This window comes from Carcharhinus amblyrhynchos, chromosome 7 (assembly GCF_965287045.1).
Source record: "Carcharhinus amblyrhynchos chromosome 7, sCarAmb.v2.hapA, whole genome shotgun sequence".
In the NCBI taxonomy this organism is placed as follows: domain Eukaryota; kingdom Metazoa; phylum Chordata; class Chondrichthyes; order Carcharhiniformes; family Carcharhinidae; genus Carcharhinus; species Carcharhinus amblyrhynchos.
The window spans coordinates 78859196-78875682 of NC_137330.1; the positions used below are offsets into that span (position 1 = coordinate 78859196).

Consider the following 16487-nt stretch of genomic DNA (forward strand, 5'->3'; position numbering starts at 1 on the left):
GATTACACCAAAACCAAGGGAGTGGGAAATACACAACTGCTTATAAAGAGGGAAACAAATTAAAATACCTTTCTGTTTATCGCAGGTAGCGAGAAGAAAAATCAGTGAGGTTTAAGTTAACCACTTCCGGTTTGTAACAATCCATTATTGATATTACAACATCCATGTCACAAACTGACAATATCTCAGGCTCTATATGTCACAAGCCCATCATTCCTTTATTTCTTATGTACACTTATATCTGGTACAGTCATTTATTACTTTGTTTCTGAGCAAATTGTTTGTTGCTTTTCTCTAGTCTACAAGAGTCATAGAACATAGAACAGCACAGCACAGTACAGGCCCTCCAGCCCTCAATGTTGTACTGAGCTACATCCGAACCCAAGATCAAGCTATCACACTCCCTGTCACTCTGGTGTGCTCCATGTGCCTATCCAATAACTGCTTGAAAGCGTCCGGCTCCACTATCACAGCAGGTAGTGCACTCCACACCCCAACCTCTCTCTGAGTAAAAAATCTACCTCGGACATACTTCCTATATCTCCCACCATAAACCTTATAGTTATGCCCCCTAGTAACAGCTACATCCACCGAAGGAAATAGTCTCTGAACATCACTCTATCTATCCCCCTCATCATCTTATAAACTTTAATTAAGTCGCCTCTCATCCTCCTCCACTCTAAAAAGTGCTCCCTCAACCTTTCCTCATAAGACCTACCCTCCAAACCAGGCAGCATTCTGGTAAATCTCCTCTGCACTCATTGCAATGCTTCTTGTAGCAAGGTGAATAGAACTGCTCACAATATTCCAAATGTGGTCTCACCAAGGTCCTGTATAGTTGCAGCATAACCCCACATCTCTTAAACTCAAATCCTCTGTTAATAACTCTAACACACTATAAGCTTTCTTCACGGTTCTCTCCACTTGAGTGGCAACCTTCAGGGATCTGTGGATATGAACCCCAAGATCTCTCTGCTCCTCCACATTCCTCAGAACCCTGCCGTTGACCCTGTAATCCGCATTCAAGTTTGTCCTACCAAAATGAATCACCTCGCACTTATCAGGATTAAACTCCATCTGCCACTTTTCGGCCCAGCTCTGCATCCTATCAATGTCATTTTGCAACCTACAAGAGCCCTCCACCTCATCCACTACCCCACCAATCTTGGTGTCATCAGCAAATTTACCACCCTTCAGTCCCCCCTTTCAAGTCATTGATAAAAATCACAAGTAGCAGAAGACTCAGCACTGATCCCTGTGGGACATCACTGGTAACTGGCCTCCAGTCTGAAAATATCCCCTCCACCATCACCCTCTGTCTTCTATGAGATAGCCTGTTACTTGTCCAATCGGCCAAATTTCCTTCTATCTCACACCTCCTTACTTTCTTCATGAGCCTACCATGGAGAACCTTACCAAACGCCTTACTAAAATCCATGTATACAATATCAATTGTTCTACCTTCATCTACAGACTTAGTTACATCCTCAAAGAATTCAATCAAATTTGTAAGGCAAGACTTACCCTGCACGAATCCATGCTGACTATCCCAGATTAAGCTGCATATTTCCAAATGGTCATAAATCCTATCCCTCGGCCACTGCACATTAAAAAATGTCCACTATTTCCTGTGCAATGCTTTAGGATTTCTAAGACAATGATTCGTATCAGTTTTCCTTTATCCTTTTCTTTCATTGCATATGATGCTCTAATAGTCTCTTTCATGCTTTCTCTCTCTCTCTCTCGTCTCTTGCTCCTGGACTGAATCTCTATTTTTTGTTTATTGTTCTTTTTCCCTCAAGATAACTTTTTGAAAATTATTCACCTACAAAAACTTAATTTAACAAAATTGTAAAAATTATGCTTGTGTTGAAATCAGTAGGAAAATTATCATTGAAGCTTTTCTGCCAATGAGCTTTGAGTAAAGTACAGATTGATTCTATAGTCATACAGATGCATATTGGGAGCTTTTACCATAGTATGTTTGCAGTCTCTGCCTGTTGCATGCTGTGAATTGTACATACAAATGCTTGCTGAGAGTTGTGGTTGAAACCTCACCTAACATGGGGATTAGCTTTAGCAATACCTTGAATCAGAAGTACAGCCCTTCAACAGAAACTGCTATTTGAAATTTTGTATATACAGAAAATGCTATGGTAATTTTTAAACATATATTTAATATAAAAGCAAAGTACTGCTGGAAATCGGCTGGAGACTTGTTTAGATTTGAAACCCACTCCATGGCTATTGCCAGGCTTGCTGAGTTTATTCAACATTTGTTTTTATTTTAGAAATATTTAATGTTTTATTATTTCCAGTAATGAGTTTCTCAGATAAAGATCAAAACAGCCTCTGAAAGAATGAAAAAGAAATATTATTTTAGTGGTTTACCATCTTTTTTATACTTCATTTTTTTTCCATTCCTATTTGTTTGTTAGTGCCTGGTAGTTTATTTGTGATTTATTTTTGTTTTTTCACAAATGCATGACACAAAAATTTGGATTTTTATAGATCTGGTACTGACAATGTGATAGATAACATTTATACCGGATAGAAAATACCAACTCAAAAATACCAATGGGAAAATACGGACTCAAGAACAGCTTCTTCTCTGCTGCCATCAGATGTTTGAATGGATCTCCCACGCAGTAAGTTGATTTTTTTTACACCCTGGCTATGATTGTAACACTACATTCTGCACTCTCATAATGAATAGCTTTGAAAGGTTAGTCACGGCATAAATCAATTCCAGCCACCTGGACTACCTGGATCCACTACAGTTTGCCTACTGCCACAATAGGTCCACAGCAGACGACATTTCCCTGGCTCTACACTCAACCCTGGAATACCTAGATAGCAAAGACACTTATGTGAGATTCCTGTTTATTGACTACAGCTCAACCTTCAACACTATTATTCCCATGAAACTCATCTCCAAACTCTGTGGCCTGGACCTTGGCACCTCCCTTCAGACTGGATCCTGAACTTCCTAACTCACAGGCCACAATCAGTAAGGATAGCAACAACACCTCCTCCACAACCATCCTAAACACCGGTCCCCCACAAGGCTGTGTTCTCAGCCCCCTACTATATTCCTTATACACCTATAAATATGTGGCCAAATTCCCCTCCAATTCGATTTTCAGGTTTGCTGACGACACTACCGTTATGGGTGGGATCTCAAACAATGATGAGATAGAATATAGGAATGAGATAGAGAATCTGGTGAACTGGTGAGGCAGCAATAATCTCTCCCTGTCAACAAAATGAAGAAGATTGCCAGTGACTTCAGGAAGCGTAAAGGAGAACATGCCCTTGTCTACATCAATGGGGATGAAGTAGAAAGAGTCAAGATCTTCAAGTTTTTAGGTGCCCAGATCACCAGTAACCTGTCCTGGTCCCCCCATGCCACCACTATAGTTAAGAAAGCCCACCAGAGCCTCTACTTTTTCAGAAGACTAAGGGAATTCGGCATGTCAGCTACGACTCTCACCAACTTTTACAGATGCACCATAGAAAGAATTCTCTCTGGTTGTATCACAGTTTGATATGGCTCCTGTTCTGCCCAAGACAGCAAGGAACTACAAAAGGTCATGAATGTAGCCCAATCCATCATGCAAACCAGCCTCTCATCTATTGATGCTGTCTACACTTCCCGCTGCCTCAGCAAAGCAGCCAGCATAATTAAGGACCCCATGCATCCTGACATTCTCCTTCCACATTCTTTCTTTGGGAAAAAAGATACAAAAGTCTGAAGTCACGTACCAACCAACTGAAAGACAGCTTCTTCCCGGCTGCTGTCAGACTTTTGAATGGACTTACCTTGTATTAAGTTGGTCTTTCGCTACGTTCTAGTTATGATTATGACATTATATTTTGCACTCTCGTTTCCTTCTCTATGAACGGTATGCTTTGTCTGTATAGTGCGCAAGAAATAATACTTTTCACCCTATACTAACACAGGTGACAATAATAAATCAAAAAATTAATGCTTTAGCACTCATCACCTGACATTGCTCACAGAGGCTATTCTCTTGTAAGTTAGTATCAAAGCATGGATGCGGGAAAAGATGCAAATTCCATCGCAAGCTTCTGCACACATTGTAACAAACAGTTTCAGAGTGGTATTGGCAGAATACTGAGAGAAAATTACCTATTGGCTACGGTGGAAGATACTGATCGTTTGGAAAATATCAGAAGAAAAATGGAGGGCAACATTCATTCAAAAAATCATTCATACTAAAATTATCACAATCCTGGCGCTGCACGATAACGTTGCAACATTTTAATTCTGGGGTTCTCACGTTCATAATTCTTAATTCGCCAAACCGTGTGAAAATCAGAAACACCTTTCACCTGGGTAATAGAAGGAGACACATTATGGGACAGCCACTTCCCACAAAGATTATAATCCAAATTAACTCCTAATTTTGCATTATCTTTCAGCAGCAGGCTGGGAAGCAGCCACACACACAAAAAGAAGCTTGCCAGCAGCCTGGCTTTGACGCTTGCGGATCTGCAATCCCCATTGATTGGAAGTGACAATCCCTTATATCGGTTCGGAAATGTTGACCTATTTTAATGCGGGGGCTTTGGCGAAGCACAATCCCGGCTCTGCCTTGCTTTGAAAAGAAAGCCCCATGGTTTTCCATCGGATATGAATGTCACCCACCCCCGCCCCGAACATTCAGACCACCCCAATGTTGTGAGCGATGTGAAGACACACACAGACAGGAGGCTGCAGCTTGTCTGTATCTTTCTCTGCGTGTCTCTCTCGCGCGCTGGCCAGCACAACGTTTCGTGGGCGCGCGCCCGCCCGCCCGCGGCGTCACGTGTCAATCACCGTGCGCGCGCGCTAGCCGGCCGTCCCGGCGCTTTAGCTCCGGCAGCGGAGCAAAGCCACAGTGAGACGGACAGAGACAGCTTAGCGTCTCTGCAAAATCCACAAAGGGACACACAGCGCATCATAGGCATTTCTGAAAGGTTCGCCCGGCACACATCACCAGGCACGAGAAGTGCAGCAGCTCAATACATTACTAAACAAAAAAAACCCAACAGGGCACACTGCCTTCTCAGGTGAGTGGAAGTTATTCTGTCCATTCCGTCGATGTCTGGTGAGCAAGAGGAGTAGAGCAATCATTGTGTGACTGCTGCTAGGCTACATAATGCAGGTGGCTGGGTCCTGTGTCCCATTTACCGGTCCGTTTTAGTGCAATTATATACGTGTATATATTGTGTGTGTGTGTGATTGCCACTGAAATCACGTCGAGGATGAACGCTATGTTGGTGCAGGGGACGATGCAAAATGTGGGGGAAAACAGCTTATTCTGTCATAAGACTTTAGTTGACTTTAGCTTTACCATGGCAACACAAGGTGTATTACGTGACCTTGATTCAAGGGAGAATTTCGACAGTAATTCGATATGATGACCCTATCTGAGTTATTGGTAATGAATGAAATAATTAAAACATGCTTTCTGACAAGGTGAAAAATATGAATGCGATGTTTACTGGTTAATGGAGTGCTGTAATGATGTGCCTGTAGTACGGGAGGGGGGGGGGGGGGTGGAATGCTGTACATTTACCTGTTTTGAAATGTTATCAATGATTATAATTGCAAACAGTGCATAACCATTTAAAATAATATGGTTTAAAGGTTGTTGCAATTTTAATATATACTAGTTGATCTCCTGTGGCAGTGCACGTGGGGAGTGGAGACTGAGGTGTAGCTTTCAAATAAAGTAGGCGTAGTGGGTAGGGTAATTCACTCCCCATTTTCAAGTTATATGGCCAGTCCTTATCTTTCTAAAACTTGATTATAAATGTGGACATAAGAATTATAATAAAGTTGCAATGTCTCCACTGCAGAAAAGATGCAAGTAGTATGACAAAGTTTACCGGTCAGCATTAGTGCAGACATAGGAATTGATGATGGAAAGAAATGACTGAAATTGTATGCAGCTGGAAGACTTTTCTAAAAAAAATAATGCATTTAGCTTCCATTATGTTAAGTCCTCATATTTTATAAACCTGTTCAGTGTTTATTTGCATGTTAAAACTACAACTGGTTATAATTTCAAATCACAGGGTTTATTTATCCTCCCACTCTTACTAAAATCAAATAGTTTTGAGAGATATGATAAATTATACCTTTTTTTTATAATGGACCTAAACCTGAATGCTAACTGGCAGTTCATAGGAAATTATGGACACTTTCAAACCTCCATCTGGGAGCAATTCTGAAATGCGATCAAAGATTGAATCCTTGCTTGGACCCATTTGGACAAGATTGATTTTTATTTGTGGGGAGAATCTGGCTATTAATGTCACTCAGGTTTTAGATCTGAACTTGGGTGTCCCACTTGGTGCTTCAGTCTATCAAAATATTATTCCTCTCGGATGTTCCTCTAGGATGCATCAGTATTGCATTTAACTTTCTTTGTCTTTGTTTTTACAAATAAGATTTGAAGTGGGTAGCATAAAAATGATAATGTGCAAGATAAACAATATTAAACACAAGCTGAAGAAACAAAATTCTAAGTAATGCCAAATTATTGCTAGCAGATAGTTGGTATCTTGTCACAATGCATGCAGGGAATCAAAAGTAAGTATTTTCTTCAAGAAAGTTGGTAGTAGACAGTAAGTTAATGTTGAAATCAATGTATGTAAATAATTCAATTCTCATTTTCAAATCATATATTTTGTTCCCATCCTATTTCCGTTATAAATTTTGATGTTCATATTTAGAATGGAAGCAGTTTCATCGTTGTGATATGTCATCATTCAACCAACAAGTGAGACTCTAGACACAAGAATATTAAAGGTGATTTGGACGGCTACTGATGAATGGTTAGGAGGATGGCTGTGAATTCTAAAATGGAATGGGATTTAACCTAGATTATTTTTAAAGACACTGATGAAACACATCTTGTGGGGAAAGGGTCTAAATACATCCTGAGGTCATTCTAAGGCTAATTACTGAGCAAAATTTCTATAGATTGACAGTTGCTTGCAAATCTTTTGGGGATTGTCCATATTCTGCAAAATTGTCTGGTTTTTCATTTTCATGTATTCTTTAATATGCTTGAACGTGTGCTAAATGGAAGATATTTTTATAAATGGACATTTATGGGTGTGAATATTTCAAAGGATTTGTATTTCCAATCAGTTCCCGGATTTGAAACTGCAGAATGTTCCTTATTAAGCCTGTGAAAACTGCTTGTTCTTTTAAAAGAATTCTCAGGTTCAGGAAGGTCTGTGATCTTATGTGATAGAACGTTTCCTACTAGCTAGGAAAAATCTTGAATATGCATATTAATAAATGAATGGCAATTAACATTGCCATTCTGTCCCTATCCCTTGCCATGCTGTAAACTTGCTTTCAAGTAATTCTGGCATTAAAAGACATAAACTTGCATAATATATTTACATTTTGTTTTAAAGCAGCATGACATATCTTGCACATCAATTAAACTCTCAAGCAAGCAGCTGGACAAATGTAAATGAGTTGTCGTAATTGTTTTCTGATAAACTATTGACTCACCAAGGGAATTGTAAAATAATGATCATATGTCAAAGTTTATAGCTTTATTAAATAAAGCATGTGTGCAAAAGTAGTGTACGTACAAATCTGTGACCAGTTTTGAGTAAAGAAATAACTTGTATTAACACACCAGTGGTTTACTATTTATCCTTTGGAAAGAGGAGGCGTGTGGTCACTGCTTTTTCACTTCAAGAACCTGAAATCTGTGGGAGGTCAATGCAGTCTAAGAACATATGACAGGCTGGAATGTTATACCTGGGAGTATGGGTTAGGGGAGAGTGAGCACAAGGTGTGAGGCCAGTGGAAACATTGGAAGGATAAGGAGTTTCTGTCCATGTTGCTTGACAGAGTTATATTGGTTCAAAACTCTGGAGGAACTCCCACCTCTTCAATAATGTCACCAAATGTTTTCTGCCCCATGACATAGTAGGCAGGGTGTCCATTTAACATTTAATCTAAACCCTAACAAGCAGCACTCCTCCAATTCCAGGCTGCAAATCTTTGAAGTGGGACATCAAAACACAACATCAGAGAATGGTCTCTGGCTGTGCTGTGCAGGTTGCCCATCGAATCTGCCGTGGTGACTTTTGAACCTATATCCACTGCAATTTTGCTCATTGAATAAAAAAAAGATTTTCCTTATGTCACCTCTGGTTCTTCTACCATAAATCTGTGCTTATTGTTGACCCTTCAGCCACAGGAAATATTTCCTCTTTATCTAAATCTTTTGTGATTTTAAAGACTTCTATTAAATCCGTGCACTGGAGAACAGCTATAGCTTCTCCAGTCTATCCACGTGACTATAATCTTTCATCCAGGAAGCAGTCTACTAAATCTTTCCTGCAACCTCTCTGAAGCCTTCTAATCCTTCCTAAATTGTGATGCCCACAATTAAACATGATACTCTAATTTGGGCCAAAATTGTATTCTGTATAGGTTAGGCATAACTTCCTAGTTTTGAACTGTGCCTCTGTTTAAAAGATCCAGTATCCGATTTTGTTTTTAATTTATTTTTTCATAATTTTGCTGGTGTTGCTGACTGGGCCAGCATTAATTGTCCTTGAAAAGGTGGTTGTGCACCACCTTCTTGAACTGCTTAACAGGGTGCGTGTGGGAAGAATGTTTCACCTTGTGGGAGAGTCCAGAACTCAAGGCCACTGCTTAAAGATAAGGAGTTGCCTGTTTAAGACAGATGAGGAAAGAAAAAAATCTGAGGGTTGTGATATTTCAGAATTCTTTTCCTCAAAAAGGGCTGCAGGCAGAGTCTTTGGATATCTTTAAGGCAGAAGTAGATGAATTCCTGAAGAGCAAGCAGGTGAAAAGTCATTGAATGTAGGCAGGAATAGGAAGTTGAGGTCAAAATTAAATCAACCGTGATCTTATTGAATGGCAGAGCAGGCTTGAGGGATTGAGTGATCTACACCTCCTAATTTTAAAGTTTGTGTATTAATGTCACAAGTAGGCTTACATAAACACTGCAGTGAAGTTACTGTGAAAATCCCCTAGTCACCACACTTCAGTGCCTGTTCACTGAGAGAATTTAGCATGGCCATTGCACTTAACCAGCATGTTAGGAGGTGCAGGTTCAAGGTGAGAGGGGGAAAGTTTAAGGTATGGGGAAGTTTTTCATACACAGTGAGTGCCTAGAACGTGCTGCAAGAAGAGGCAGTGGAGGCAAACACCTTAGCAACATTTAATAGGCATCTGGATGGGTACATGAATAAGGAGGGAATAGAGGGATATGAACCAAGTGAGGGCAGAAGGTTTTTTAGTTTAGTTAGGGCATCATGATTGGCACAGACTTGGAGGGCCATAGGGCCTGTCCTGTGCTGTATCTTTCTTTATTCTTTGTCTGTCTGGCTGTGGGAGGAAACCAGAGTACCAGGAGGAAACCCACGCAGACGTGAGAGAACAGACTCCATACAGAGAGTAACCCAAGCTGGGAATTGAACTCGTGTCCCTGGCGTTTTGAGGCAGCAGTGATAACCACCATTTGCATGTTCCTGCCATCTATGAATTGTAAGAACACCCATATGCTGTTAGGAAGAAGTTCTAGGATTTTGATGCAGTGACTGTGAAGCAACAGCAATGTAGTTTCAACATGTGCTTTTTTAATTGCTTTATTTACCTGTTCTACCACCTTTAAAGATTAGTACGTAAACATCTCGGATCTCTTGCATTCACTTTAACATGGTACCATTTAGCATGTATAGTCCCTCCTCATTCCTTCTTGAAGGAGACCCTCTGACACAGTGGGAACATCCCTACCACTGAACCAGGAGCTTCAGGTTCAAGTCAAATGCCAGGACTTGTTGACTTATTCCATGGGCTTCCATTTTTCTAACAAACCTAAGATTTTGTACTTTAAAAAACACTGTTTGAATGTCCTCATGCACAACATCAATTAGTGTCCTCATCCATTGAGTTACCTTGTCAAAAAACTCAACCAACTTAGTAAAGTGCAATTTTCCTTTAACAACACAGTTTTCTTCTTGTTCGTCCATGTTTACCCAAGCTGTTAAATTTTCTCCTAGATATTACGTCCAAAAGTTTCCTTACTACCAATGTTAAACTGGGCAACTAGAAATCTGTCAGTTTACCTTGCTCCCCTTTTTTTGAACAATTGTGCAACATTTGCAGTTCTCCAGTCCTTCCTGTCTTGAAGTAGGATTGGACGATTGTGGCCAACATCTCATCAATTTTCACTCTTAATTTTCTCAGGGACCTAGGTTGCATCCCATCTAGATCATGTGACGTATCCACTTTAATTCGCAACAGGTTTTCTCATGTTTGCCTCCTAACTAATGTTTATTTGTTTGTATTCAGTATCCTCACAACTCCTTGGATATTGTAGTTTTGATTAAAGAAAATGCAAATTACTCATTCAGTACCTTTGGCCATTTCTTCTATATCCATTAATAGATCTCCACTTTGGTCCCTAACTAGCTCCCTCACTCTTCAAATAGCCTCTTTAACAGCTTTTGGAACTTTAGTGATTCTTTCACTATGCTTCCCTTTGGATACCACAAGGATTGGGGTGTATTATTGACCCCTTTGATCACATTTTAATTTGATGTTTTAAGTTTCTTTTCCGCTTTCTTTTGTTTCAGGCAGTTCCCCTCCTTTTGGGAGCTCCCCCTTTTAAGTTGTCCTTGAGTTAATTTGAGTTGGTTTATTTGGTTGGACAATAAAAGGTGTCTTTCACTATGCTTCTCAGCTCTCTTTTTCCTGATTATTAATCAGGAGTAGACATGGTTAATTACAGTCAAGCAGCAGCTAAGTTCCCAATTTACTGTTATTTAACAGAGTGTGTGCTGAGGTCAGGAGGGTTTTATGCTGCGCTATTTAATAATGAGTTGTAGTGTTTGGCTGCTTGTTAAGAGTTCCTGCCAGCTGATGCTCGCATAGTGAGGGCTTGTCAATTGTCTCATGACTAACTAGCAACTATCTCTTTGGTCAATGAAGGGAGAGAAACAATACAATGTCTCTTTGTAGTCAAGGTGGCTCACAAATCACATGCCTAGTGATTCAAGCCAAGAACTGATTTGCTACTGTACTTCCTGGACCAGTAAAGTCTGCAGTTCTCTAGGGTGCTTGGTGTTTGACTAACCAACCTGGGTGACTTGTGGAACCTGGAGCGGTTGATCTGTCAGTAGGAATTGGGATTCTCCCACTCAGCTTCAGAAAAGCATGCTAAGCAAACTCCTTAAGATCCAGTTCTGATCGGACATTCAGGCAAAGGTCCAAGATAGTGTAGCAACAATCAAGAAACAATACTTTTCACATACATACTATTACATATAACAATTCAAATCAATCTTCCCAAGGACAATCCCACAATGGAACAAGCTGCCAAAGGGAAAAATGTCATAATTCACAACCGCAGTACTTGAAATCTTCAGGATGCCATCTATAAATTATTCCTGTGTAAAAGCTTACATTGTCAGGACTATTTCAGCAGGTCATACCTGGTTTAGCCATTGCTAACCAAATAAATGTTGGCGGAATCTAAATATTAGTCTAAAGCAGATGCTTACCAGTGCCTCATGCTGGTAAGCTCCTAGTTTTCGGTTGGACTGTGTGTCTGCCATTTTGTGTTTACACTTCAGCTCTAGTATTGCTGAAATGCAGTTTCAACTTCCCTTTCTCGCTAAAATTGTAATGTAAATTCAAAGTCTGGAGAAAAGCGGGGTAATACTTTCTGGAGAGGGTACTCTCGCTTTGATTTCAGACAAGACAGAATCCAATTACCTTGGACCTCTTATACATATTATAACCCGCCAGCAAATAATTCCAATGCTTTGAGATTGCAGATATTGTCTCTTACTCTGAGAGTATTGAAAATGTAACTTTTTGGAGACAAGCTCTGTCTATGTGCTGTGTTCCGTCTTGGACGTGCATTATCTATCTGGAATACTGATTTGTAAGCACAGTAAAAGGGAGTCAAATTGGATATTCCCTGCTAAAAGGATCATGTTATGATTAACTTACACCCAATCAGTGCAGTGCAGCCAATTTTACGTTTTCTACTAATTACCATAATTGTAGTGTGCAGCCAACACGAACCAGAAAATTGGAGGACTGCCAACATTTTACTGTTGCTGAAAAAGGAGGAACAGAATCAGAGTAATCTGAGACCAGCTAGCTTAACTTTGGCTGTGGATAAATTATCGGGATCAATTCTGAGGGACCGTATAAATCTTCATTCAAAAAGGCATGAATTATTCAAGGGAAGTCAACTTTTTTTTGGTATGGAAAGATCATATCTGATGAATTTGACCAAACTTATTGGTGACATGTTGGGTTAATGTGTAGTGGATGTGGTCCACGTGGATTTCAGCAAGGCATAGATCTAAATGACAGGCTGGTCAAAAAAGTAAAGTTCCTTTTGGATTCTAAATTAGATCCAAAATTGTCTTAGTGGCAGGAAGCAATGGTGATTGTTGGTTATCTGTTTGAAGGCTGTTGCTATTGGGATTCTGCAGGTTTCAGTACTCGTTCTCTCACTTTTTGTACTTTGTATTCATGTTTAAACTCAGATGTCGGGGCATAATACTCTTTTATGGAATGGCCAATGTTTCTTGCCTATCCCCAATTGCCCTGGAATTGGGTGACTTGCTAGGACCATTTCAGAGGGCAGCTAAGAGTACCCCATTGCTGTGGGACTGGTCCCACATGCAGGCCAGACAGGTAAGGACAGCAGACTTCCTTCCACAATGGACATTAGTGAACCAAATGAATTTTAAGCCTCGATTTATTAATTTAATTCAAATTCCTGTAGTTGCAAAGGTAGAATTTGATCCCACGACCCCAGAGATGAAGCTGAGCCTCAGGATTAGTCCAGTGATATTACCATATGCCACCATCTCCCAGTGACAGAAGAAGGAAAATGTTAGACTGCAGGAAGTTATGGAAGAAGAGTGGAAAATGGAATTTAATTCTGAGAATTGAGGTAATATATTTGGGGAGGGTGAAGAAGGCAACAGCATGCACATTCATGATAGAAAACTGATCAGCATGGAGGAACAGAGGGACCTTGGTGTATGTTCAAACATCCCTTAAAGGTAGAGAATACAGCCGAAGTTTCGAGTCTAGATGACCCTTCATCATGGCTTTGATGAAGAGTCATCTAGACTCAAAACATTGGCTCTATTCTCTCCCCACAGATGCTGTCAGACATGCCAAGATTTTCTAGTATTTTCTGTCTTTGTCCAGTTTCCAGCAGATGCAGTATTTTACTTTTATCCAGTCTATCCAATCTCTCTTAAATAACTCTCCAACACAGGCAACGTCATGGTAAATCTCTTCTGCACCCTGTCCAGTGTTATCACATCCCTCCTATGACGTGGACTCCAGAACTGCACCTAAGTTAGATTGCAGCTAGAGTATTGAGTACAGGTAAGGTGTAATTGTACTGGAGAGGGTGCAGAGAAGATTTATGAGGTTGTTACCAGGACTAGAAAATCTTAGCTGTGAGCAAAGATTGGATATACTGAATTTTTTTAAAAAGGGGCTGAGGGGCAATTTACTTGTGTTCAAAATTGAGGGGCTTAGATAAATAGGTGTGACCTTTGGTGGGGACAGTCAAAAAACAGGTTTAGTGTAGAAGGATTGGAGGGAAACTGAAGAAACATTGACAAGATTCTCTGGCCTTCCAGCCGCATGTTGCATGGCTGCAGGAGGCGACTTGCCATTCATTGGTGGCGGGAGACTCTGGTCCCGCAGCTGTCAATTGCATTTCCTATTGAAACCACCTCGTGTTACTGGGAAACCCAGGACTGATGGTGTGCTATTGGCGGGACCAGAGAATCCCACAGGCATGAATGACCAGAGAATCCTGCCCATTATTTCACCCAGAGAGTGGTAGGGATCTGAAAGGATGGTTCAGGCAGAAACTCTCACCAATTAGAAAGTATTTGGGTGTCAGCATGAAAAACCATGACCTGCAGAGCGATGGACCTAATGAATGCAGGTGGGTATTAGGCTGGGTAGTTCCTTGTTGACCGGCATGGGGCCAACTCGCTGCCTCCTATGACATAAATGTTCAATGATTTTTAACTGTTCAATAGTAATGTGTATCATCAGGTGGCTGAAAATTGTAACATGCTAGCACCAGTATAGCTGGCCCAAATCTATTGAAGTGCATCATGACAGGAATACCCACACCCGACATGTGCACTATCCTAACTGTCCATGATGTCGATGTGGGAGAGGACCCACCAATCAAACAAAACTACAAAACCTCTACTGGCTAAACCCTAACAAGCTGATTCAAGTCAGACAGGAAATCCAATACATGCTGGGCAATAACGTCATCGACGCTAGTTAGAGTAGTTGGAGCTCTCCCATTGTGGGTGGCAGAGTGGTTAGCACTGCTGCCTCACAAAGCTAGAGACTCGGATTTGATTCCCAGCTTGTGCCACAGTCTGTGTGGAGTTTACATATTCTCCCTGTGTCTGCGAGGGTTTCCTCCAGGTTCTCCGGTTTCCTCCCACAGTCCAAAGATGTGCGGGTTAGGTGGATTGGCCATGCTAAATTGCCCTTTGTGTCAGAAGGACTAGCTAGGGTAAATGCATAGGGTTATGGGGATAGAGTTTGGATGGTCTTATGGTCAGTGCAGACTCAATGGTCTGAATGGCCCTCTTCTGCAGTTTAGGATTCTATGATTGTACTGGTCCTGAACCTGGATGGATCGAAACAACTTTGCATTGATTACCAGAAAGTAAATGCAGTGACCAGGGCCAACTCCTATTCAATCTCGCACCTTGAGGATTGTATAGACAAGGTGGGCTGCTGTCTGATCGCAGCAAAATTGACCTCTTAGAGGAGTACTGGTAACTCCCCTTGTGGGTGCACGGTAGCACAGTGATTAGCACTGCTACTTCACAGCTCCAGGACCTGGGTACGATTCCCGGCTTGGGTCACTGTCTGTGTGGCATTTGCCCATTCTCCTCACCTCTGTGTGGGTTTCTCCCAGGTGCTCTGGTTTCCTCCCACAGTGCAAAGATTTGCGGGTTAGGTTGATTGGCCATGCTAAAATTGCCCCTTAGTGTCCTGAGATGCGTAGGGTTAAAGGGATTAGCGGGTAAATGTGTAGGGATATGGGGGTAGGGCCTGGGATTGTGGTCGGTGCTGTCTTGATGGGCCAGATGGCTGCCTCCTGCACTGTAGGGTTTCTATGTTCTAAGTCCCCATGACTCCCAGGGCAAGATAAATCACCCCTGATGGCCTATACCAATGCAAGGGCCTTAAATATACTTCTGCAAGCTTTCTGTGGTTGACCAATCAGTAGTTGTCTTTGGCAACTGGGGAGTGTACCTGAATGATTTGATCACTTAAACCATCTGGAGGCAGTCTGAACAGGGCCAACATGGTAGTGAACTTGGCAAAAAATGAGTTTGCAAAGGCCAAGGTAACTTAACTAGGCCTTGTCATGGGGCAAAGGAGCATGCTACCCTGCACAGCCAAAATATATGTTCTAATTGATTTCTCTCCTCCCAAAAAACCAGAATGCTTTCTATGATATCCAGAGATTATAGAAAGTTTCTGAACTTTGGCACTCGATCGACCCTTAACGGATGCCTTGGAAAGTGCATTGTATTCAGAGGCTTTTAGATAAATGAGCCTGTGCAAGTTGCTCCAGGCTTCAGTAAGCCTTTACTGATAGATGCAAAGGATACAATGGGACCTGTTCTAGTCCAGGAAGATGATCAAGCTTTCAGTTGGCTATTTTTCCAAAAAACTCAACTAATGCCAGGAAAGATATTCTTCAATGGAGAAAGAAACCTTGGGTCTCCTTCTAGCTGTCCAACATTTTGAAACTTATGTTTTTCATAGGTACCAAAAGACCCTCTTGTTCATTGATCTCAATCCTCATAAATTTCAAGAAAAATTCAAAGCATCCAGTACCAGTTGTTCTGCTGGAGCTTTCTCTTACAGCCCTTCAACCTAAAAACTACCCATGTCATGGGAAAAGACAATGTAATTGCTTACGCCCTATTGAGTTGAAATCTCCCAAATTCAGCAGAGAGCTGACATTGTTTCTGCTAGTTGTGTGTTTGACTTGTATAGCAAAGGAGTGCATACCTTTTCACTTTGTTTTCTCTTGCAAGGCCACATGAAAAGAAAACAAGAATTAATTTTTCTCCAGAGGATGAAAGGACTGTCACATTAATAAGACATGAAAAAAAATCCCAAACTGTTCTATCAACATTTTTTTTTGCTATTTGAATATGGACTTCTGCTGAACCACAAAACGGTGGCTTACAGGTAACATGACTCAAGATTGGCCATCTACTCTGGAAAATTCCAACAATGCAACAAGAACGGGCAGCATGGTGGCACAATGGTTAGCATTGCTGCCACACAGCGCCAGGGACCTGGGTTCACTACCTTGGTGACTCACTGTGTGAATATATAGATGTATAGAATCCTACAATGCAGA

General features: G+C 41.1%; 1 protein-coding gene across 4 annotated transcripts in view; it reads left to right on the forward strand.

Moving 5' to 3' along the window:
• The first annotated feature begins 4971 nt into the window (after positions 1–4971).
• Positions 4972–16487, forward strand: part of klhl32 (kelch-like family member 32) — a 277267-nt gene continuing 265751 nt past the window's right edge. For 3 of the 4 annotated variants that reach the window (XR_013887023.1, XM_080192648.1, XM_080192649.1), the window contains exon 1: positions 4972–5076. The gene's annotated coding sequence lies outside the window, so the exon portion shown is untranslated. The remainder of the gene's footprint in view (positions 5077–16487) is intronic. The other variant, XM_080192650.1, reaches the window with a different exon arrangement.